The sequence below is a fragment of the Aedes albopictus genome, chromosome 3 (genome assembly GCF_035046485.1).
Source record: "Aedes albopictus strain Foshan chromosome 3, AalbF5, whole genome shotgun sequence".
Classification (NCBI taxonomy): Eukaryota; Metazoa; Arthropoda; class Insecta; order Diptera; family Culicidae; genus Aedes; species Aedes albopictus.
In genome coordinates this window covers 145,444,480-145,471,297 of record NC_085138.1, presented here as the reverse complement: position 1 = coordinate 145,471,297, position 26,818 = coordinate 145,444,480, and the positions used below count along the sequence as shown (strand labels likewise).

Sequence of the window (26,818 nt, the reverse complement as noted above, 5' to 3'; positions counted from 1 at the left end):
AATTTGCTTCCTGAGGGGGTGGTCGTGGGTACCGACTATTGCCAAATCCCATTTATACTCAATCTGGTACGGTCAGGGCGTTAACACTGAACACCCAAAATGGTCAAAAATAACGTTTTATTAAATTTTGCTTCCTGAGGGGGTGGTCGTGGGTACCGACTATTGCCAAATCCCATTTATACTCAATCTGGTACGGTCAGGGCGTTAACACTGAACACCCAAAATGGTCAAAAATAACGTTTTATTAAATTTTGCTCCCTGAGGGGGTGGTCGTGGGTACCGACTATTGCCAAATCCCATTTACACTCAATCTGGTACGGTCAGGGCGTTAACACTGAACACCCAAAATGGTCAAAAATAACGTTTTATTAAATTTTGCTTCCTGAGGGGGTGGTCGTGGGTACCGACTATTGCCAAATCCCATTTACACTCAATCTGGTACGGTCAGGGCGTTAACACTGAACACCCAAAATGGTCAAAAATAACGTTTTATTAAATTTTGCTTCCTGAGAAGGTGGTCGTGAAGTGAAGTGAAGTGATATTTTTTTGAAAGATGTGCACCACGTGGATGGTGGTAAAAATCACATTAACCATTTTACATGGTTATTTTGAGAAAAATCTTTTTTGACTTAAAAATAAAGCCCCTTAGTCGTCGACTAACCGTGACTAAGGAGGACGACAGGGCTGATCAAATTTTTTTGTCAATTTGAATTGCCCAAAATGCTCTCAAATGACGTTTTATTATTTTTTGCTACCTGAGGGGGTGGTCTTGGGTACCGACTATTGCCAAATCCCATTTACACTCAATCTGGTACGGTCAGGGCGTTAACACTGAACACCCAAAATGGTCAAAAATAACGTTTTATTAAATTTTGCTCCCTGAGGGGGTGGTCGTGGGTACCGACTATTGCCAAATCCCATTTACACTCAATCTGGTACGTTCAGGGCGTTAACACTGAACACCCAAAATGGTCAAAAATAACGTTTTATTAAAATTTGCTTCCTGAGGGGGTGGTCGTGGGTACCGACTATTGCCAAATCCCATTTACACTCAATCTGGTACGGTCAGGGCGTTAACACTGAACACCCAAAATGGTCAAAAATAACGTTTTATTAAATTTTGCTCCCTGAGGGGGTGGTCGTGGGTACCGACTATTGCCAAATCCCATTTACACTCAATCTGGTACGGTCAGGGCGTTAACACTGAACACCCAAAATGGTCAAAAATAACGTTTTATTAAAATTTGCTTCCTGAGGGGGTGGTCGTGGGTACCGACTATTGCCAAATCCCATTTATACTCAATCTGGTACGGTCAGGGCGTTAACACTGAACACCCAAAATGGTCAAAAATAACGTTTTATTAAATTTTGCTTCCTGAGGGGGTGGTCGTGGGTACCGACTATTGCCAAATCCCATTTATACTCAATCTGGTACGGTCAGGGCGTTAACACTGAACACCCAAAATGGTCAAAAATAACGTTTTATTAAATTTTGCTCCCTGAGGGGGTGGTCGTGGGTACCGACTATTGCCAAATCCCATTTACACTCAATCTGGTACGGTCAGGGCGTTAACACTGAACACCCAAAATGGTCAAAAATAACGTTTTATTAAAATTTGCTTCCTGAGGGGGTGGTCGTGGGTACCGACTATTGCCAAATCCCATTTATACTCAATCTGGTACGGTCAGGGCGTTAACACTGAACACCCAAAATGGTCAAAAATAACGTTTTATTAAATTTTTCTTCCTGAGGGGGTGGTCGTGGGTACCGACTATTGCCAAATCCCATTTATACTCAATCTGGTACGGTCAGGGCGTTAACACTGAACACCCAAAATGGTCAAAAATAACGTTTTATTAAATTTTGCTTCCTGAGAAGGTGGTCGTGAAGTGAAGTGAAGTGATATTTTTTTGAAAGATGTGCACCACGTGGATGGTGGTAAAAATCACATTAACCATTTTACATGGTTATTTTGAGAAAAATCTTTTTTGACTTAAAAATAAAGCCCCTTAGTCGTCGACTAACCGTGACTAAGGAGGACGACAGGGCTGATCAAATTTTTTTGTCAATTTGAATTGCCCAAAATGCTCTCAAATGACGTTTTATTATTTTTTGCTACCTGAGGGGGTGGTCTTGGGTACCGACTATTGCCAAATCCCATTTACACTCAATCTGGTACGGTCAGGGCGTTAACACTGAACACCCAAAATGGTCAAAAATAACGTTTTATTAAATTTTGCTCCCTGAGGGGGTGGTCGTGGGTACCGACTATTGCCAAATCCCATTTACACTCAATCTGGTACGTTCAGGGCGTTAACACTGAACACCCAAAATGGTCAAAAATAACGTTTTATTAAAATTTGCTTCCTGAGGGGGTGGTCGTGGGTACCGACTATTGCCAAATCCCATTTACACTCAATCTGGTACGGTCAGGGCGTTAACACTGAACACCCAAAATGGTCAAAAATAACGTTTTATTAAATTTTGCTCCCTGAGGGGGTGGTCGTGGGTACCGACTATTGCCAAATCCCATTTACACTCAATCTGGTACGGTCAGGGCGTTAACACTGAACACCCAAAATGGTCAAAAATAACGTTTTATTAAAATTTGCTTCCTGAGGGGGTGGTCGTGGGTACCGACTATTGCCAAATCCCATTTATACTCAATCTGGTACGGTCAGGGCGTTAACACTGAACACCCAAAATGGTCAAAAATAACGTTTTATTAAATTTTGCTTCCTGAGGGGGTGGTCGTGGGTACCGACTATTGCCAAATCCCATTTATACTCAATCTGGTACGGTCAGGGCGTTAACACTGAACACCCAAAATGGTCAAAAATAACGTTTTATTAAATTTTGCTCCCTGAGGGGGTGGTCGTGGGTACCGACTATTGCCAAATCCCATTTACACTCAATCTGGTACGGTCAGGGCGTTAACACTGAACACCCAAAATGGTCAAAAATAACGTTTTATTAAAATTTGCTTCCTGAGGGGGTGGTCGTGGGTACCGACTATTGCCAAATCCCATTTATACTCAATCTGGTACGGTCAGGGCGTTAACACTGAACACCCAAAATGGTCAAAAATAACGTTTTATTAAATTTTGCTTCCTGAGGGGGTGGTCGTGGGTACCGACTATTGCCAAATCCCATTTATACTCAATCTGGTACGGTCAGGGCGTTAACACTGAACACCCAAAATGGTCAAAAATAACGTTTTATTAAATTTTGCTCCCTGAGGGGGTGGTCGTGGGTACCGACTATTGCCAAATCCCATTTACACTCAATCTGGTACGGTCAGGGCGTTAACACTGAACACCCAAAATGGTCAAAAATAACGTTTTATTAAAATTTGCTTCCTGAGGGGGTGGTCGTGGGTACCGACTATTGCCAAATCCCATTTATACTCAATCTGGTACGGTCAGGGCGTTAACACTGAACACCCAAAATGGTCAAAAATAACGTTTTATTAAATTTTGCTTCCTGAGAAGGTGGTCGTGAAGTGAAGTGAAGTGATATTTTTTTGAAAGATGTGCACCACGTGGATGGTGGTAAAAATCACATTAACCATTTTACATGGTTATTTTGAGAAAAATCTTTTTTGACTTAAAAATAAAGCCCCTTAGTCGTCGACTAACCGTGACTAAGGAGGACGACAGGGCTGATCAAATTTTTTTGTCAATTTGAATTGCCCAAAATGCTCTCAAATGACGTTTTATTATTTTTTGCTACCTGAGGGGGTGGTCTTGGGTACCGACTATTGCCAAATCCCATTTACACTCAATCTGGTACGGTCAGGGCGTTAACACTGAACACCCAAAATGGTCAAAAATAACGTTTTATTAAATTTTGCTCCCTGAGGGGGTGGTCGTGGGTACCGACTATTGCCAAATCCCATTTACACTCAATCTGGTACGGTCAGGGCGTTAACACTGAACACCCAAAATGGTCAAAAATAACGTTTTATTAAAATTTGCTTCCTGAGGGGGTGGTCGTGGGTACCGACTATTGCCAAATCCCATTTACACTCAATCTGGTACGGTCAGGGCGTTAACACTGAACACCCAAAATGGTCAAAAATAACGTTTTATTAAATTTTGCTCCCTGAGGGGGTGGTCGTGGGTACCGACTATTGCCAAATCCCATTTACACTCAATCTGGTACGGTCAGGGCGTTAACACTGAACACCCAAAATGGTCAAAAATAACGTTTTATTAAAATTTGCTTCCTGAGGGGGTGGTCGTGGGTACCGACTATTGCCAAATCCCATTTACACTCAATCTGGTACGGTCAGGGCGTTAACACTGAACACCCAAAATGGTCAAAAATAACGTTTTATTAAATTTTGCTCCCTGAGGGGGTGGTCGTGGGTACCGACTATTGCCAAATCCCATTTACACTCAATCTGGTACGGTCAGGGCGTTAACACTGAACACCCAAAATGGTCAAAAATAACGTTTTATTAAAATTTGCTTCCTGAGGGGGTGGTCGTGGGTACCGACTATTGCCAAATCCCATTTATACTCAATCTGGTACGGTCAGGGCGTTAACACTGAACACCCAAAATGGTCAAAAATAACGTTTTATTAAATTTTGCTTCCTGAGGGGGTGGTCGTGGGTACCGACTATTGCCAAATCCCATTTATACTCAATCTGGTACGGTCAGGGCGTTAACACTGAACACCCAAAATGGTCAAAAATAACGTTTTATTAAATTTTGCTCCCTGAGGGGGTGGTCGTGGGTACCGACTATTGCCAAATCCCATTTACACTCAATCTGGTACGGTCAGGGCGTTAACACTGAACACCCAAAATGGTCAAAAATAACGTTTTATTAAATTTTGCTTCCTGAGGGGGTGGTCGTGGGTACCGACTATTGCCAAATCCCATTTACACTCAATCTGGTACGGTCAGGGCGTTAACACTGAACACCCAAAATGGTCAAAAATAACGTTTTATTAAATTTTGCTTCCTGAGAAGGTGGTCGTGAAGTGAAGTGAAGTGATATTTTTTTGAAAGATGTGCACCACGTGGATGGTGGTAAAAATCACATTAACCATTTTACATGGTTATTTTGAGAAAAATCTTTTTTGACTTAAAAATAAAGCCCCTTAGTCGTCGACTAACCGTGACTAAGGAGGACGACAGGGCTGATCAAATTTTTTTGTCAATTTGAATTGCCCAAAATGCTCTCAAATGACGTTTTATTATTTTTTGCTACCTGAGGGGGTGGTCTTGGGTACCGACTATTGCCAAATCCCATTTACACTCAATCTGGTACGGTCAGGGCGTTAACACTGAACACCCAAAATGGTCAAAAATAACGTTTTATTAAATTTTGCTCCCTGAGGGGGTGGTCGTGGGTACCGACTATTGCCAAATCCCATTTACACTCAATCTGGTACGGTCAGGGCGTTAACACTGAACACCCAAAATGGTCAAAAATAACGTTTTATTAAAATTTGCTTCCTGAGGGGGTGGTCGTGGGTACCGACTATTGCCAAATCCCATTTACACTCAATCTGGTACGGTCAGGGCGTTAACACTGAACACCCAAAATGGTCAAAAATAACGTTTTATTAAATTTTGCTCCCTGAGGGGGTGGTCGTGGGTACCGACTATTGCCAAATCCCATTTACACTCAATCTGGTACGGTCAGGGCGTTAACACTGAACACCCAAAATGGTCAAAAATAACGTTTTATTAAAATTTGCTTCCTGAGGGGGTGGTCGTGGGTACCGACTATTGCCAAATCCCATTTACACTCAATCTGGTACGGTCAGGGCGTTAACACTGAACACCCAAAATGGTCAAAAATAACGTTTTATTAAATTTTGCTCCCTGAGGGGGTGGTCGTGGGTACCGACTATTGCCAAATCCCATTTACACTCAATCTGGTACGGTCAGGGCGTTAACACTGAACACCCAAAATGGTCAAAAATAACGTTTTATTAAAATTTGCTTCCTGAGGGGGTGGTCGTGGGTACCGACTATTGCCAAATCCCATTTATACTCAATCTGGTACGGTCAGGGCGTTAACACTGAACACCCAAAATGGTCAAAAATAACGTTTTATTAAATTTTGCTTCCTGAGGGGGTGGTCGTGGGTACCGACTATTGCCAAATCCCATTTATACTCAATCTGGTACGGTCAGGGCGTTAACACTGAACACCCAAAATGGTCAAAAATAACGTTTTATTAAATTTTGCTCCCTGAGGGGGTGGTCGTGGGTACCGACTATTGCCAAATCCCATTTACACTCAATCTGGTACGGTCAGGGCGTTAACACTGAACACCCAAAATGGTCAAAAATAACGTTTTATTAAATTTTGCTTCCTGAGGGGGTGGTCGTGGGTACCGACTATTGCCAAATCCCATTTACACTCAATCTGGTACGGTCAGGGCGTTAACACTGAACACCCAAAATGGTCAAAAATAACGTTTTATTAAATTTTGCTTCCTGAGAAGGTGGTCGTGAAGTGAAGTGAAGTGATATTTTTTTGAAAGATGTGCACCACGTGGATGGTGGTAAAAATCACATTAACCATTTTACATGGTTATTTTGAGAAAAATCTTTTTTGACTTAAAAATAAAGCCCCTTAGTCGTCGACTAACCGTGACTAAGGAGGACGACAGGGCTGGGAGGAATCCTTGGAGGAATTCCTAGAGGTATTCCTGAAGGAGCTTTTAGAAAAATTGTGGAGGAATCCTTAGACCCTGGAGGAAATTCTGCAATAATTCCCGTAATAATCCCTGGAGAAATGGCTGGTCCTTTGGAGTCCTTTGAGAAATTCTTTGAGGAATTCCTCGAGGAATTTCTGGAGGAGTTCCTGGAGGAATGTCTGGAAGAAGTCTAGAAGAATCTCCGAAGTAATTTTGGAGGAATCGATGAAAAAATTCTTATGGAAATCTCTCCCAAAATCTTAATTTCATTCAGCAATCCTAATTGAGTATGGCGTTGTTGCTTTCGAAACTTTACAAAACTACAAGCTCCCGAGTGGAGACAGAGACAGAGCACAAAGTGCTGCGAATATTAGTCATGTTCAATGAGATAGATTTAACATGATCGAAGTTGCTAAATCCTGCTCTTACCTATTTGTTGGCGAATGAGTAACAGCAGGAAGCAGCAAACTTCGATCAAAGTCAATCTACTTCGTCAAAAAGCACTATTTTGAAACGAATACATTACGGCAGCCTTCAGTGGGCTGGGCACTAGTGCGAATATCAAAAGAAAGAATAATAACGAAAACCATATTCAGCATGGAACCAGGTTTAATGGTCGGTGACTTCATGGACGTCTGCGAACGCGCTGGCTACACGTGGTTGAAAAAGACATGAGAGTATGAACTGTTTGGAAAATCAGGAGGAACAGCGTCCAAACCCGCCAAAGATTGTGCTGTACTATACGCTCAAAGCTTTATTAATTACTTTATAGCCAACAAGGTTACTTTCGGGATCACCAGCTCACTATTAAAATCATCGCGTACCTCCAGATATCGACAACAACAGTTTTATTCTGGTGTTTCTTATCCCCCAAGACGATGCCGGAATGATAAAACATCCTAACCAAGCCTCTAAGGCTGATAGCCCCAGTTACTGTCTACCAAAATCCAATCCTCTTCCCGGGATTATCATGAGCTTCCTAGAATCATTGGGACTACAAAAAGCATTCAACTGAACACCTTGCCGAACGCGCAGCGGCGTCGTTCTTTTCACTCATGCGCCTGCGCGCCATTCTGTTGTTGTTGTACGGTGCGGGAAATCAAGTAGCCATGTGCGCGAAGTAAACATGACGCTAGTTTCGCAGTCACAGTGGGGTCAAGAGAGCTAATATCTGATGCACTTACTGAAGCAAATTTATGATGCAAAACAGTGCATTCAAATCAAAATTGCGGGAAAATGACAAGAGTTAGGAGTTTGGTGCCAAAGTACGAATTGTAGAGCACTTCAAGGCGCTCAACTTTGTCTAAGGAAAAAAATAAGTTAATTACGCATTTTTCCGAGTAAATCGACAAAAACTGATAAAAAAACCACTTACTTTTCACTTATTTGCTCTTAAAAAGTGAGTAAGTAACACAAACTTGCATGTTCGAAGATGACGTTCAATAGCAAATTTCATAATCTTTCGAACGGTGCTGAGAGATCTTGAATAAGTTTAACCGTTTTCATGTTATAGCCATTTTATTAAAAGCATTGTCAAAATCATGAAAAGTTCAATAACTCCGTAATGGTTGAGATTTGACCATATGCGTAGAACATTTTTTTTCATCAAATATCATCCTTAATCACCCCCTGAAATATTCTGGGTAAGGAACCCAACACCCTGTATGTGTATTTTATATTCAGGAGGAAGCCGAGATACAATTTCATCGGCTGTTTGAAAGAACTTTTCATAAGTTGATTTGCATGCTTGATCTTTCTCGTAGGAATGTCAAATTTTACATGAAACCTGTTACCAATGATAATAAAATATAGCCTAAAGTATGCTGGAATAAACATTGGCGAAGATCACAAAGTGATCTGTGATTGTGAATAAAGTTAACCTTCTTCATGCATTAGCTGACGCTCACCCCGCTGCCGTAGTGGATGGAATGGGGTCATAATGTCCCCAATACATGACTAGGGTCAAGGTGGTCAAGCAGTCAACTGAGAGGTCTGATATTTTTCAGCTCTGTTTTGCTGTTGAACATAACATCGAAATATGTATCATCAATAAGTTTCGAAAATCGATGATGGCTTTGTTAAAATTGTTGCTTTTTTATATGAAGTGTTTTCAGGATTCAGGAACATTTTGGCTAACGTCGACGAAAAGTTCATGAGTACATATTCGACGAGAAAGGCACTATCACCACTAGGTGGATTAATCTGGGTTTTAAAGGATTTCTTCCGCAATTCCTTGTGAAATTTCTTCATTGATTTCTCCCTGGATTTATTCTGGTATTATTTCAAGTATACCTTTTTCTGTAATTCATTTAGATTCCTATGAGGATCAGAGTTGCGCAATATCAGTCTTGTCAAGTGACTACTGATATTGCACCATCGCCACTATCACTCCAGGCCGTTCAATAGCAAAACGACAATGACAGGTACTTGGATCGCAGTCGGCCTATCAAAATCAGCGATATACTTACCATTGACAGTGACAGGGTGCAACTTTGATAAGGATTCCTTCTGAGTCCTTTCAGGGAATCCTTCAATAGTTTTACGGTGTTCATTTATTTCTCCCAGGTTTCCTCTAGAGATTCCCTCCACTTTCACCAATCCCTGGAGGAATCTCTGAAAAATTCCAAGGAGGAATTCCTGATAGAATCCTTTAAACAATACACATGTCATGTCAGAGTTACGGCAGCGCAAGAAACTCTGAATCGCTAGTTATGAGTTATCACATTTTTCAAAAATCTGTACCCCATACAAAATTTGGGAGAAAAATCTTTATCCCATACAAAAATAAAATGGCCTCACTAGCTCAAAAATCTGTATTTCATATAATTCGAAATCTGTATGGAAGCTCAAAAATCTGTATAATACAGTGTTTGCGCAAGGGCGGATAAATGACCCATCGTGATAGGAAATTAATTAGGCGGAACACGGTATCGTCTTTCCATTGCAATGGACACACGTAAACTGATTTATTTGTCTTACATATTAATCTTGGGGTAGAGACATACACTCACACATATACTATACAGATAAATCTGTATATATGGCATCCCTGCTGGCAAAATCCACGAAAAATCAAATATAAAATGATATCATGGGCTTTTCTGGTTGTCAATAAACAATGTAATTGAATTTAATTTACAAAATAAAAAAAAAACATTTTCAAATACAGCAAGTTTCAAGTGTACTCATAATTAACGATACAGCCCTTAGATATTACGTTATTCTAACACAATGATAGGATCACGTCAAATCAACTTCTATACAACCAAAACTTGCGCTGCTTATTGTTTGAGCTTCGATGAAAACTCAGAAGAAATTTCTGGAGAAATTCCGGAAGACATCCTCAAAGAAATCATATAAAAAATAATGAAAAATCCAGGAAGACATCTCTGGAAAAGTAACTGAAAATATGTCGTAAATATGAAACCTGCGCTGTCGTCACTTTTTTGTGACTTGTGTGTTGCTTGGGTTGAGTAGTGAGGAATGGATCAGTTAAAGACAAGCAGTACAGAGTGAGTTATCAAAAATAATCAGGGAAGAATATAGGGTGAGGAGTGAGTGAAAGTAATCAATGAAGAGTGAGGAGTAAGTAGTTTGAATCGGAGAGGAGTGACTCATGAAAAGTGAGCAGAAGTCAAACAGCAGTACAAAGTAAGCAGTGAGGAATAATCAGAAGCAAAATGTGTGAATAAGTAAGAAATAAAGAACGAGGTTTGTAAAAAAAGGAGGAGCAAAGAGTAAGTAGTTTAGTAGTGACCAGGATTGGAATGCGTCAGTTTCAACACGAATAGTCATGCAATTTTTACGGATCGGAAGACGATGACAGAGAGAGTCTACCAGAACAGCGCTGGTAGTGACCACTCAGTAAAGAGTGGTCAGCGAAGACAGAGAGAAGTGACGATTGAGAAGACAGGAGTGAGAAGTGCTTATTACAGAATGAACATCCCTAACTGTCAATCTACTCTTGAACCCTTAATCAGCCTACTATGATCTTTCTTCAAGAAGTGACTGGTGTGAAGGGGGGAGTGAAACAGTAAGAAGTGAGTGGTGATGGCTGAGCAATGATGAGTGAGTAATGAGAAATGTGCAATGAGAAGTGTCGAGTAGTGATAAGTGAGTAGTAACCAGTGAAAAGTGCGAAGTGAACTGTAAGGAATGGATAGTGAAAATTTAAGAGTGAGTACTGTGGAATGAATAGTGAGCAGTGAAGAATAAGGGATGAGGAATGTGTGAGAAGTCAGAAAAGCGGAGTGTGAATCAGTGAGAAACGAGGGTGCAAATCAGTGCCGAGTGAGAAGTGAGTAGTAAGGAGTCAGAAGTGAATTTTTAGTAGCGGAGAATGCGGGATAGAATATGGAGAGTGGGGAGTATGAAACACTGGGGAGTAAAATAAGAAGTATGCAGTCAGAGGGGGTGTTTAAGAGTTGCAAAGTTTAATTATACTAGCGCAGAAACAACTCAGAGGTCCTCAACATCACAAGTTCACATAAGTGTTCATAAGTTCATAAGATCGCGTTTAACTGACACATAGCATCGGGTTCAGTACATCTATCAATCGAATATATGTATGCAAAGCTAGGCAAACCGAAAATGAATAATCCAAGACAACACAGCGTCGATTAGTAACTTAATATTCTAGCAATTAATTCCCACAACAAAGTTTATTCCAGCTAATAAATTCCCCAGAACAACTTTCCGTAATTGATATTTACCTTCATCGCTGCTAAAATAAAACCGCCCAATAATTTCCCCAACTTCCACACTTATCGTCATTTTTCTCAACTAATCACTTGCACGGGATAACAGTTATCCTACGTCATGTCCATCATTACTCATCACTTGGTCCCGGCTGGGAGAGCCCAACTAGTTCTCCCAAATAGTCTCAAACTGGCGAAATGAACTACAATTAGTCAACTTTATCTAGCCACAGATACCCCTCATCCCCGTTTCTTCATGGAACACTCCACCAAGGCACTCATTTTCTCCCCTTATCGACGTTCAGCACGCAAAATTAGCACTTTTCACACTCGCAAAATGCTAATCTAATTAAATTGGACCAATTTATCGGTGAGTAGGTGTTTTTGTCGTAGCCCTCTAATGGGTGGACCCTAATGGCTAGTTTCCAGCTGAGCCACCCAATTAATCAAACGGGATCTACTATCGCCCCGTAAAATTTACACCAACTTGTTGCCAACTTGGTCGATTTCACTTTCGATTCACCTTCATCAATTGGCTGAATTTGGCATGGCACTAAATTACTGCTGAGAACAGGACCGCCCACTCTAATTAGCGGTTATCACCGAAAACACGACGCGGCGCTTTCGGTTGAACACACGGAAGGTCGCCCGCATGAACTCCCGGTACAGAAACCGCACTCACGTTTACACATCTACCACTTTCACGGATTTTGGGGCGCGCGTAACTATCTACCGAAATCGATTGCCGATGGATGCGTGTGTGGGCTGATGATGATGGTCGTCTACTGCGACGGAAGGTCAATCCAAGAATGGTCATCAAGCTTAATCAGCGCGCGATTCAGCAACGAGCGAGCGTCAGCAGCTAGATATCTCGCCCTAACCGGACAACAACAACGCAACGGCCAGCGTGTGTAACGAACTAGGTACCAAACGTGCAATGTAACAAATCAGCACTTTTCTGCCTCGCACGCTGCGCTGTGGCCCGGTCTTCCGTTCTCTGTTTACTGGTATGGCGACGCGACGGGCGACGACGTCGACGCACACGTGAAGTTGTTTACCAGCAACGGCAGCCAGCGCCCAGTCAGTGGTAGGGTTCTGACGTTCTGGGCTCCGCCGAGCTCCGGTTCTGTTGTGGTTGACTTTTTTTTTTGCTTTCATTGAAACCACATGCATGGTATTCAGGATAGAAAGACAGGGGCGTGACAAGATGTTGTGAATCGGGGTCGGTGAAAGTAGTTGATGGTTCGAAATGGCAATTTGTAATAATGTGTACGACAATTTTTCATTTTTGTGAGTAAAATAAAAACATGATAATATGATCACCGACAAAACCATATCAATAACGCCTTTATTTTGTCTTAGTTAGAATATGCCGGCTCAATATTTATTTTAGTTCTTCAACCTTTTGAGACTAATTATTAAGCCACTACTGTCGCAACCTCCAAAGGGTTAAAACCAATACATGTAGGTAAAGTCTGCATAATGCTGCAGAAAAAAATGTTCAAGTTTCTTGAAACCAGAAGTAATAAATAGCACGTGCCATCGTCAAACTCGATACACAGCGTGCAGTTATAGCAAACTAGGAACAAAAAATCTATGCTAAGCAAGGTACCGACAAATGGTGTGAATTCTTGAAGACATTTCTGAAGATATTTCCGGAGAACTCGCAAGTAATGGAATTCTTTAAAAAAAATCAAGATTTCACCTGAAGGAAGTCCTGGATGAATCGCTGGAATGTATTCAAAAAATGTCTGGAGGAACTTAAGTAGAAATTCCAGATGGAATCCCTGAAGAACCTGCTGGGCGGATTCCTGTAGGAATCCTGAAAAGTTCTCAGGCAAATTCTTCGAGAATTTCCATGAGAAATTTCTGGACAAATCCCTACACAAAACTCGGAAGGAGATCTCTGGTGGAATCCTAGGATATGTTCCTTAACAATCGTTTGAGACATTCCCGGAAGAATTTCTGAAGGAGTCCATTGACAAATGTTTGGAAGAATCCCTGACAGACTTTCTAAAGGAACACCCTTAACCTTCCTATTGTTTTAGGTTGGGAAAAGCTCGTTGGCGTAGTGTACGTTTTGGGTCAAAAATGACCCTAACGCCAAAGGAGGACTGAAACATTCCTGGAAAAACTCCTAGAGGAATACCTGTAGGAGTTCTTGAAAAAAATCAATGGAAAACTTTTCAAAGAATTTCTTGGAGAAAAACTGAATCTCAGGACATATTCCTGGAAAATCGCAGGATGAATTTCTGAAGGGGTTTGTTTTGCACGAGCTGTAGGGGCCCAGACAACCAGGAATCGCATAAGGATGCACGCTGTACATCGTATAAAGTACTATTTTAAGTCACTATCGCATATATGTACGGCTGAGGGACAATTTTCATCGCATATGATGTTATTTCTTGAACTTACTGCGATGTATCTGGTAAAATCATATAAGAGTGCAAAATAACTTTTATAATGCATGACTACATCGTAGTAGACGATATTCCGATGTTTTGTTGCGACGAACTTTGCTTATTCGCAAAAGCGTTCTAGTGAACTCGCAAAGTGTCAATTGAATTCGCATAATTGCGTACTGCGATGATTATACGACTTCGCTTGGTGCTTTTCAAATTATGTCAGTTTAACTCGCATTAGTGTACAAACTAAATCGCATAAAAGTGAAAATAAACTCGTTCAAATGTACACACAAACTCGCATAAGCTAGAATCGTTAACGTTGGCATATTGCGATGTGATATGTGATAACAATGAAAGAGGTGCTGTTGGAGTGCCAAAAAGCTAAAAGAAAGTGAAAAGTCATCATTATGGTTACAAAACAAGTTACAAAGTCATCATTATTGTTTTGTTGACCTTATAATTAACAATGGATGGTGCTAGCGAGAGAGGAGTAGTGGTAACTGTGCGGGAAATCATGCTACATCATTTTCATTTCCAAAGAGCCTGCCGAACACGTACAGCGCATGGAAACCAAGTGCATTCGAACAAGCACTGAGGTGAGTTAGAATGTCATGACATTTAATCAGTGTGTTTCATAAGAAGTGTTTGGTGCTAAGTGTGAAGTGTGGCTCGATAATCCAAAGGTTATTAGTTCGATACTTAGGTGGCAAGATTTTTTTATTTCGAATATTTTAAGTCGCATAAGGTGCTATATTACATCGCAATAGTGCATACCGTACATCGCAAAAGATATCGCTTCAAGTCATATAGCGTCATTATTTTTCCGTCAATGCACGTATAGCGCCTCCACTTTTGTACGCATAAGGCACTTTTACTGCATCTTATGCGATGTAACTTTACCGCATAAAAGTACGTATAACATGAACATAAACTTCATTAAACGTGCAAATTGATTGGTACTCTTGAGTGAATTCATGTAAGGATTCCTGAACATATCCGTGGATGAACTCTCAAAAGGTTTCTAGGAGAAAATTGGGAAAGAGCTCCTGGATGACTTCTTGGAGTCACTCCCTGGCTCCTGTATGCTTCCCTCTGAAATTACCTTAAATAATTCAAAGCGATCTTCAGGTAATCCAGAAAAAAAATATTGGATGCAGCCCTGTTATTTTTCCAGGGCAGGATTTCTAAAATTTCTGAATAATTTGTTGAAGAAATTCCGAGAATAATATTTGAAGAATCTAAAGGAATTTGGTGATGAATGCCTCAATAACAAAGTACATACTGGTAGGCGGAACCGAAAACGACCGGATCCGTCTGGGTAGTAATGTTACGATAGACGGGGATACTTTCGAGGTGGTGGACTCGGAGTTTTCGAGCGACGCGTGCTAAGGACAAGCTTCGGCGGTGTGCAGAAAAACGGTGTGTGGCGGACAAGAATGAACCACGAACTCGCTGCACTTCACGGCGAACCCAGCATCCAGAAGGTGGCCAAAGCCGGAAGGATACGGTGGGCAGGGTATGTTGCAAGAATGCCGGACAACAACCCTGCAAAGCTGGTGTTTGCAACTGATCCGGTTGGCACAAGAAGGCGTGGAGCGCAGAGAGCACGATGGGCGGACCAGGTGGAGCGTGACTTGGCGAGCATCGGGCGCGACCGAGGATGGAGAGCGGCAGCCACGAACCGTGTATTATAGAGAATTATTGTTGATTCAGTTTTATCTTGAATTTGATGTAATACTAAATAAATGAATGAATCTAGAGGAATTTCTGGAGGAATTCGCACTGGAATTCTTGGAGGATTTGCTACAGAAACGCCTGGAGGAGTTTCTGAAGGTAACTTGAAGGAATTTCTGGAGAAATTTTTAAGGAATTTCGTGAGAAATCCTTGGAGAAATTCCTAGGTAAATACCTGGTGCAATCCTTCAATGGATTCCTAGATCAATCCCTAGAGGAGTTCCTGGAGAAATTTCTGAAGAAATCTCTTTAATAATCCTCGGAGAACTTCCTATACAAATTTATGGAGGAATTCCTGTAAGAATTTCTGGAGGAATTGGTTGTTGAAATTTCTAGAGGATATCCTGGAAGAAGTCCCTAATAAATTCAGATAGGAATCTCTGGTGGAAATCCTGAAGGAATGCCTGGAGGCACTTATGGACCAAAGCCTGGCGTAGTCCCTGGGAATTTCCTGTAGAAATTCCTAGAGAAATTCTTGGAGAAATTTTGAGAGAAATGTTTAAGGAACTTCTGGAAAAATCCCAGAAGAAATTCTAGGGTGAATTTCTGGAGCAATATCCTGGAGGAATACTGGAAAAAACTTGAAAAAAATGTTGATAATTGGCAATTTAAGAGATAAAATTGTGGAAGAAAATCACTTTCTGATGAGATTCGAACACACGACTCCATATTCACTAGACCGGTGATTCTACGGAATAGAAAGCCAAACTGACTCCGAAACCACACCGTAAACACTCCTTTTTCACAAACCCATCTCTCTTCTCGGCTTAGATGCCAATCCACAACAAACTCGCGTTTGTGCCCACTACCAACAAGCGAGAGCGAATTGTTTTTATGTAGAGTTTGTGGCTTCGGAGTCAGTTTGGTTTTCTATTCCGCAGAATCATTACCTGTAATGTGGTTTAGTTGGTTAAAGCGCCGATCTAGCCAACACGGAGTCGTGTGTTCGAATCCTTCCAGAACGCGATTTTATTTCACAAATTTCATCTCTTAATTTGTCAATTAGCAACATTTTGTGCCTTCTAATTACAAGTTTTTTCTAGTATGTTTCAGACATACCAGCAAATCTAGTAAAATGCCAGTAAAAGGGCAATATGTATCATTGAATTTCTGGAGCAATCCCTGGATGAATTCCTGGAGGAATCCCTGACTAAATCCCTGGAAGAATTCCTGGAGAATTTCTTGGAATAATCCCTTGAGAAATTCTGGCAGGAAACCCTGGTTAAACTTCTGAAGAAATTCCTGAGAGAAATTCTAGAGGAATTCCTGGAGGAATCCTTGGTGGAATTTCAGTAGGATTTCCTGAATGAATGCTTAGAGGAATTTCTAGAGGAATCTCTGGATCTGGAATCTTCTGAAGAAATTCCTGAATTAATTCCTGGAGGAATTCCTGATGAATTTCCTGAGGTTTCTACTGGAGGAGTTTTTGGAGGAATTCTCGGAGAAATGCTTTTAGGAATCCCTGGAGAAATCTCTAGAGGAGCTCCTATAGGAATCTTTTGAGGATTTTTGGGAGGAATCTCCCGAGGATTTCCTAGAGAAAACATAGAGGAATTCCTGGAGGTATGTTTGCAGGAATTATTGAAGGAATCCCTGAAAGAATTTCTGAAGAAATACCAGGAGGAAGCACTGAAGAAATTGCAGAAAGTATTTTTAGAGACATTCTGAAGGAATCTCAAGAAGAGATAGTGGAGGAAGTCCTGGAGGAATATCTTTTGCAGTTCTTGCAGGGATTCCTAAAATAATCCGTAGAGGAATTCCGGAAGCAATCCAAAGAACGATTTCTAAAGGAATCCTTAAACAATTCCTGGATGAAGTCCTGGATTAATTTCGGGAGGAGTTCCTGAAAGAATCACAGGAAGAATTCCTAAAAAAAATCCCAAATCGAATTCCTTCCGAGATTTCTTGAGGAATTCTGATCTCCTCCAAAAACATTTTACTGTAAGCTTCCAAGAACTGCTTCCGGGGTTCCTCCAGGAAGTTATTCCAGGATTCTTCCATTTTGGAATTTCCCCAGATGTTCTTAAGATGTACTTCATCAAGGAGTTTTTTTTTCTTGTATTTTTTTTATGGAATTGCTTAAGCAATTCCTTTTGAAGATCCCAAAGAAGTTTCATGAGGAATTCTGATAACAATTAGTCTTAAGGGATTCCTCCATCAGCTTTGTAAGCAATTCCCTTTGGAGATCCTTTGGGTTTCCTCTAATTGTTTCAGCCAGGATTCCTTTCTTCCAAGGATTCCTTCTGGAAATAAAAACAAACTGCTGAAGATTTCTCAGTGAAACAATTAGGAAAGTCCTGGAAACAATTCCTGCGGGATACCTGAAACAGCTGGAGAAATCCCGGAAGGAATCGCTTGTTGTCACAGAAGGAATCCTGGAAGAATCCCAGAGAGTACTTCCGAAGGAATCTCAAGAAGATTCTCAGATGGAGCTCCCAGATGAATCATTGATAGGGTGATGTCAGAAGGAATTGCTGGAAGAATCTCTAAAAAATCCAGAAAACATTTCAAAACTAGTTGCAAGAGGAATCCAGGTACTCTTAGATAAATCTTATAACCGCGGAAAGAATTTCTGAAGGGATGCCAACAGTAAATCAGAAATCAGCACACTTCTCACGCACGCTAACCCCACATTTTGAGCTCTCTCAACCAAGAAGCAGAAGTGGAAAGAAGTCGATTTTTTTTTAAATTTTTGCAATGGCCTGGAATTTCTCCGTTGATTCCTCCGGAGATTTCTCCAATAACCTCTTCCGGCATTCTTCCAGAAATTTCTGCCAGCACTCTTTCGGATTTCTTCAATAATCTTTTCCGGGATTCATCCAGGAACTTCTTACAGGATTTTTTTTTCTGAAATTTCTTCTGCGATTCCGTCAGGAACTCTGAAATTCTTTCAGATGCTGTGTTCCCTATTTAGGAAATAGGATTCCGGTAGGAAATCTTTTCTGGATTCCTCCAGGAGTTTCCTCTGGAATTCCTCCGGAAGTCCATTTTGAAATGTTCACAGATGGTCCTGGGATAAAAATTTTCTAGGAGTTCATTTCGGAATTCCCGCAGAAGTTTTTTGTGGCATTCTTTTGGGACTTATCCAGGAGTTCATAATGAATTTCCTGCAAGAGTTTCTTTAAGATTTGTTTTTTTTTATTTATGTGTATTTTAACTTAAATGCTAATTCTACACTCTCTTAAAGAATTACTACAACAATGTCTCAAGGAATTCCTTCGTCAGCTTTGTAAGGAATGTCAGCTAGAGTTCCTTCTACCCGAGCAGAAGAAAATAACAATCGCATAACAAAATACGTTATTTTGGCAAAATAACTGAGTAATTAAATCAGTTATTTTAATGTTATTAACATAACATATTTTGTTATAAACTTGCGTGTCATAAGCGGCAAAATAACAAATATCATAACAAAAAAATGTTCCTAGAAGACCAATTTAATAACATGTTTTGTTTGTGTCAATAACAATTTAATAACAATGGATTTGGAAAATATTTCAATAACAAATTTTGATCTTCAAAAGTTATTGATAACAAACCAAAAGCAATATTTTTTGGACCACCCTTTAGATAGAGCTATCTTAATTGTGAATTATAACATATGAGTCTCCAAGGAACTACTAATCCACCAAGTATTACAATATTCTGAGATTTTCTATGTGGATACAACTATATGCAACTGGATACAAAAAAAATGATAAAAAAATAGGACATAATTGTCGAAGTGAACATAAAATATTAAGCTGACAAGAATAATAATTAGAATAATAAGATAATAAATACGGAATGCTGTAAAGAACGTAAGTGTCCAGTGTTGTAGTTACAATTACAACAATATCACAATTACAACTGGTTATTATTGTGATATTGTTTATCAAATATTTGTACACTCTCAATATCACAATAATAACTTAGTTTGCTCCATAACAAAACATGTTATTTAAATTTTTGTTTAATGAGAGCATATCACAACCTGGATAATAACAAAATAAGATTGTCCAACAAAACATGTTATGGAAAAGTAATTCCTTGATCAGTTAATTATAACAAAACAAGATTATGTTATGTTATTTTGTAGTTATTATTTTGCTATTCTCTTCTGCTCGGGTAGGTTTCTTACAATTGTTCCATCCATAATTTAATTTTTCAGGAATTTCTTCTAGACATCTCAGAAGCTACTTCTGGCGACTTTCCAAAGTAAGCTATTGGTAGACTTTCGGAAATTATACCTTCAGGATTCCCGAAGCTTCTTGAGAAACCCCGGAAGGACTCCTCTACAATCGTAGAAGGAACCTTGGAAGAATCCAAGAGGGAACTCTGAAAGGGAACACAGGAAAAAATACAGATGGAGCTCCCTGAGGAATAACAATAGGGAGTCCAAAAGGAATCCTGGAAGGATCTTGGAACGGATTCCTACCCGGGCAGAAGAAAATAACTATAGAAGATCAAAGCTAAATGGCAAAATTTGTTATTGGTTTGTTGGGAATAAGAGCTAAGAGAACAAAAATAATATTTGACTTTGTACCGGACAATAACTAATAACTAATTTTATCATTATAAGAACAAACCAAGGACAAAATATTTTGAAATGTTGAATAACTGAATCAGTTATTATCGAGCTATTGAGAACAAAGTAAATTCAAAAAAAGTTATCTCAGAAAAGATCATCATAATTGTAAATTTTGTTCTTATGATTGGGAAAAAAACTGTATTTTAAGTTCACAAATGCTTTGTCCTTCGTTGGATCTTATAATAACAAAATTAGTTACCATTAAGTTATTTTCCGGAAAAAGGTCAGTTATTATTTTTGTTCTTTTAGCTCTTATTTTCAAACAAATTAATGCCATTTAGCTATTTATTTTTAGTGATAATATTTGAATCTTCTCATGTTGTTCTCTCTGATAAAATAAAAAAGAAACAAATAATTCATTAATGATAAAATAAGTTATGATTGCAATATATTTTCCATTGAGATGTTATTTTACATGGAACCCGAGCAGGAGGAAAAAGCTGAAGAATAACAAACTCAGGTATGGAAACCCGAATAGCTACAACCAGAATAAGGTATTAAGAAGCCCTGCATAAGAGGTAAAATACCTAAAATAATAACTGATGTGTTTCCTATGCATAACACGCGAATAATGACTTCAGGTATGGTAATATCTAAATAATAATCGGTGATTTTTCCATACAAATAGTGATTTTTCCATAATTGAATAATACCTCAATCAGTCCTCAAAACCAAAATAAAAACTCGTTGAGGTATTCTATCAATACCTACAAAATACCAAAATAAGTTATTTTCAATACCTGGACAACCGACCAATACCTGGTTTTGGTATGCTCCAGTTATGTGTAAGTTATTCATTCCTGCTCGGGGATGTTCAAAGGAACTTATTTTGTCTTAATTGCATATTTTGTCATAATTTAGTTATTGCTATTCGACAATAACTCAGAAATTATATATTTTGTAATGGTAACATTTTTTGTACTTAGAGAGTTATTTAATGTTATTCATTAATGACATAAGAATGGCGAAATTGGATATGATGGCGAAATTTGTTATTATTTTGTCCTTGGTTTGTTATTTGTCTCTACATGAACATTGTTAGATATTTCGGAAGCAATTTCTAGAGAAATACAAGAACTCTTGGATATGCTCTTGGAGTAATCTCACAACCACGGAAGGAACGGCAGATAACTTTCGAAAGAAGAAAAAAGACATCTCTAATTTTTTGATATGTTATGTATAAATGTATCAGCTTGCAATTGATGCGAAAATTTTGAAAATCGGTGGTTGCCATCATGGTGAAAAAATGTTTTGGTATAAAATCCAAGATGGCGGTTAAAATCAATATGGCCGACCCAACTTTTTATAATCGTAAATAGTAGCTCTATCTTTCTTCGTTTCAATAACAATTCGTTTTGAGGTGGTCTTTGGAGAAACTTTCGAGTTGTAACGGTTTAAATGAGCCACCATTTGACAAAAATCGAGGGGTCTGCAAAAATTGTTGTGGATCTCACTAATGAGGGATCCATCAATTTGAGTAGCGAGGGTTTTCAGGAAATCGCCACTTTAAACATTTTTGAAGACAAGCTGTAAATAGTGTGCCGGTCTCAGCGAGAATTACCCTACAAACCTATTTTACCATCATTAAATCACCACCGAAATGGCTGAAAATTTGATAGGACTCTAATTTTGCAGCAAGGATTATAATAAACGAATGAGAGTTTTGAGTTTTCATCATTTTTGAAATCTGAAATGCCCTAATGTTTAATCTTTAAGCCGGTGATTCCCAAAGTGGGCGAAATCGCCCCCCAGGGGGCGAAAATCAGGCCGAAGGGGGCGAAAATTTGAAATACCATATTTGGGGGGCGAAAATACTAAATAAGGGGGCGATTTTTTAAATAATTGAGAAATTTAAATAATATTGAAATACAAGTTCAGAGTGTCAACTGAATCATTGAAACTTCCCAATATTTCAAGATTTTTTGTTTCGAGACCAACTAAATTTCACAGTATTTTTGATGTTTATGTGAACTTTTTGGCAAAATTCCAAGAAAAAAAGGCTGCTACACGAATTTCCGAAAGAATTCCTAATGATTCAAGAGATCCAATAAATGAGAAACTCTTAGGCAAAAATTCATGATTGATTTTTGTCTAAGTTATGAAAGGAAGAACAAAACTTTATTATTAAGTGAAAAATAAGAAAGTTTTGTTCTTAATTTATATGAGTTTTTTTTGCATCTAGAACACTTTTCGGATGAAGGTCGTCACATATTGTTTGAAAATATATCAAAGAAGCTTCCAGGAGAAATTTCAAACATTGCTAGTGAAAGGAGCTTTTTGAAAATTTTCCACAAATACAGCGTTAAATTCTCTCAAAAACGAGTAATAGCTGCATGTCTGCATGTCTACTTATATGACAACACAAATTTCTACAATTCATGGGAATTGACAAACATCCCAGGCTTTTCATAATTTTCAAATACTGAGCAAAGCTGACTACATTTGAAAATATACAAATAAGAGGCCCAGATGCAAAGGGGTATAAGTGGCCATTTTGTCAATTTTAAACTAAGGTTATTAGAAAAAAATTCAAATTTCAAGCTTTCAGGAAATTTTATAAGATTATTTTTACGTTGAATAGAAAAATTACAATAAATCGAGAAAAAATGGGTCGACTTTGAAATTCCATACATTTATTCAAGTTGTAATTTTTGCATCAACGATATTTTTGTAATTGTTTTTTAATTTCCCACCAGTCCTATTTGAGTACTTATGACTAAACATTTCGGGTGTTGAAGAACCCCCTTTTAGAATATTGGTGAAACATCTGGTTGAGTTTAACGAGTGTTCGTACATGTTCACAGTCCGTTCTCTTTTGCTCGCTTTTGTTCAAAACTATGTATAGCACAAACATGATTCCAAGATGCACTGTTTTTACATGCAATAATGCATTTTTTTTTTTCAAATGCAGACAACCAACGCATTTGCATTACAACTCAATGAAAATGAGAGCGATACTAATTTAGGTACATTAAATATCAGTGTTACCATAATAGTGTCAAATAGTGGGCTATTAACGGCTCCCGGTTAGCAAATTTTTAGCCTTTTATCATGGAAAAATTCAATCTCACTGAGGGGGGGCGAAAATATTTTTGTCATGCTCCAAGGGGGCGATACCTCCTAAAAGTTTGGGAAACACTGCTTTAAGCTAACATTTTCAATCCTTCTACCGTATGAACCGTGATCATGTCCAACAATTGTGTTATGAATTTTGCGTTGCTAGTTGTCTGTATACTGCCGTCCCGAGCAGACGAGAATAGCTAGTTAATAACTACGAAATCACATAACCTGTTTTTATATCTTGTTTTGTTATTATTAAATTATCAAAGCATAGCTTTTCCATAACAAATTTTGTTGCAAAATCTCATTTTGTTATAATCAAGCTATTGATATACATTAACTACATTACATTTAAATAACATGTTTTGTTGAAGTACAAGTTTAGTTATTGTTGTAGTATTTATCCACTTATCAGCAATAGCACAATAGTAATAAGTTTTGAAATCACAGCAACAATTCGACAATTATGACCTGTCCCTTTGTGTCGTTCAATGTTTGTATTCAGTTAAGAAGGAAATTTCTGAACGACTCCTTTTAAGAATTCCTTAAATAATTTTCGGATAAGCACTTGGAAGTTCTGGAGGAACTTTCGATAAATCCCTGGAGAAGTCTTCAAGAGAACTCCTTTAGTCATTTTCTTAGAAATTTCGAAGGTAATTCTTCTGACCAATTATTAGAATTCTTGTTAGAATCTTTTGAAAAACTCCTGGAGAATTTTTCGGAAAAACTCCTGGTGAAATCCTCGAAGAAATTTTCAGAGAAATCTTAAGATGAACTTCAGGACTAATTACAGGAAATTCTGGAGAAATGCTTGAAGGGATTCTATGCAGTATTCCGGAGGAATTTCAAGAGGATTCTTTGAAAATCCATGAAAGATTCCTAAAAAGAACTCCCAGAGAACTTTCTGGAGGATTTTTGGAGTCATTTATGGAAAAGCTTATGACCAAATCTGTCGACGAATTTCTAAAAGAATTTTATGACAAAGACACTTGATAAACATATAAGGAGCTTTTGACGGAATCCTTAGAGAAATAAATTTTAGAAAAAAAATATTGCAAAAAATTATGGTGAAAGTCCTGTCATCAGAGGAAGTTCAGGAGAAATTATAGAAATTTTTTTGGTGAAATCCTTGTAGAATCCAGGAGGAATATTCGACGAATTCTTGAATCCAGGGGAAAATCGGAGGAATTAAAACAAAGTTTCCAGAAAAATTGTTATAATCTGTACAATATTTCCAATATCCCAAAATTGTTCTGCAAAACTGTTGAGCATTCTGAAAATTCTTCAGTTTCTATGCTGAAAAACAAACAAAACAAAAGTACATGTGTTGATTTCAAAACCGTACTCCGAAAACAATTAAAGTAGAACAATTTGTAAATTACAGGTGGAAGCTCGTCGTATTTGATAATATAGAAATTACTAAAGTTCGATTATCTTGCGACTTCAAATCTCTTAGAATGAATTAAAAGCTGAATATAGTATTTTTGATCATCTGAAAATATTTCTTACGTCAGAGTGATGCACCTCATGTTATTGGCGGGCTTGTGAGACAAAGCGAATAATTTCATATAATAAGTATTATAACTTATTTAGTAACGAGTATGATATCATAGCAAATTCTGCTCTCCGATTATTATCAATAACATATTAATATCACAATTGTTATTGAAATATTTTCCGAATTCACTGTTATTAAGTTGTTTTTGAAACTAACAAAACAAGTTATTGAAATGGTTTCCCAGGAACATTTTTTTGTTATGGAATTTGTTATTTTGCCGCTTATGACAGACATGTTTATAACACAATATGTTATGGAAATAACTTAGAAATAATCGATTTTATTATTCAGTTATATTGCCCAAATAACACAGCTCCTTATGCTGTTGTTATTCCCTCCTGCTTGGGGTTATACGCATAATTGTCCCATGTTCCATGGGATTCCCATATAACATGGGACAATCGGGCGTAGGAAGCCGTTTCATGAAGCAGAGGTGTCAAAACCTACCAGAGTCATTGGCCAATGACTATGCTCAATGTCGATCTTACTAATGGTGTTACTAAAAGAACTTTTAGCCGCAATGGAGCAGGTTCGATCATCGACGTTGCCTTTTGTAGTCCTGGCCAAGCAAGTACTTCAAACTGGAGGGAAGTAATGCAAAAGTAGGACTGGTAAATTCGGCTAATACAAAGTGCATGCTGGTAGGAGAAACAGAGTGAAACAGGACAAGTCCTGGCAAGAACGAACTTTGGCGGCACGCAGGAGAACGGTGTGTGGCGGTGAAGGACGAAACACGAGCTCGCTGCACTCTACGGTGAGCCCAGCATTCAAAAGTTGACCAAAGCCGGAAAAATACGGTGGGCAGGGCATGTTGCAAGAATGCCGGACAACAACCCTACAAAGTTGGTGTTCGCAATTGATGCGTTTGGCACAAATATACGCGCACAGAGAGTGCGATTGGTGGACCAGGTGGATTTTGGTTTCCAAATCAAGTATTATAGCAGCAAATTGTTGACTCAATCAATATAACATTCATATAAATTTTATTAATACATGGAATGAATTAATGTGCACTGAAACTATTTTTATTCAATTCAGCATCATAATTTCTATTTTATACTACTTATTTCAGTATCATAATGACCTACTTTTCCGTACCGGTTCATTATGCAACTGAAATTAGTTGAATAATGAAAAATAGTTGCATAATATTTATTATGCAACTCATTTGAGTTGCATTATGAACATTATGCAACTAAAATGAGTTGTCGGCAAGCTTCGTTGGATAAATGTACGACTCGTGCTGAAAAAATCCACTTTTTGCAACACGTTACATAAATAACTATTTTTTCGGCAAATTATGTGAGCATAACCATCACGGGAAATTTGGGCAAAATGAAAGGTTTTCTCATCCATCTGCCTACGCCACTGAAATCATCTGTTCCCTTTCTAAATATATGACGGACCCAGAAAGCATTGCTCTGCCAACTATTTGCCCCTGCTGCTAGAAGCTGATGCAAAATAAAAAGAGGCGTTTATGTTTGGCACTCCCCATCGTACGCCCTTACACTGCACCACCTCACAATCGTCGCATACAACCGCACCGAAAAAAAACCTGAACCCCATCTCTTTTTGTTTTTTCGCTTACACATGTATTTTACAACAGTAGAGGTAGAGGAACGCTCGATTTGCGGGATGTGGCGGGATTTTTCTCCATCCGGATGGGTGTCGTACCTACGTACAGTCGTCGTCGTCGTCGTCGTTGTAAATACATGGCTCAATGAATCTACCGCTGGCTGGATGCTATTCCAGGTTCAGGAAACACAGAGATCCAGACCACTCGCTGCATGGACCCCAAGCTTATAGTACCATCCGCAGCGCCCGGTCTCTGTCGTTTGATTTGTGTGTGGGAGAGATAGGTACACTGTTTTCCGCATTCGACACAGAAGAAACCATTGTTTCCAGTGCTCTGACGTCAATGTTGTGCCGAGGAATGAAAAGAAGTAACACAGTCCTGTACTGTCCTCGGGCTACGTTCTGAGTCAGAATGTAGAGGAAACTGGGGATAGAGTAGCTCTATTTGAACTTTTTACGGCGTGTGTGGTTAATGGGTTACAACTCTTACTACAATATACATACAACAAATCACTAAGGCATTCAATTTCAAAAATATCATTTAAACAGCATTGGAA

The 26,818-nt window shown here is 38.8% G+C and overlaps 1 protein-coding gene across 4 annotated transcripts in view; it reads right to left on the bottom strand.

The window, feature by feature from the left end:
- LOC109426211 (uncharacterized) overlaps positions 1-26,818 on the bottom strand; it is a 445,168-nt gene that overhangs the window by 167,728 nt on the left and 250,622 nt on the right. The gene's annotated exons all lie outside the window — the stretch shown is intronic.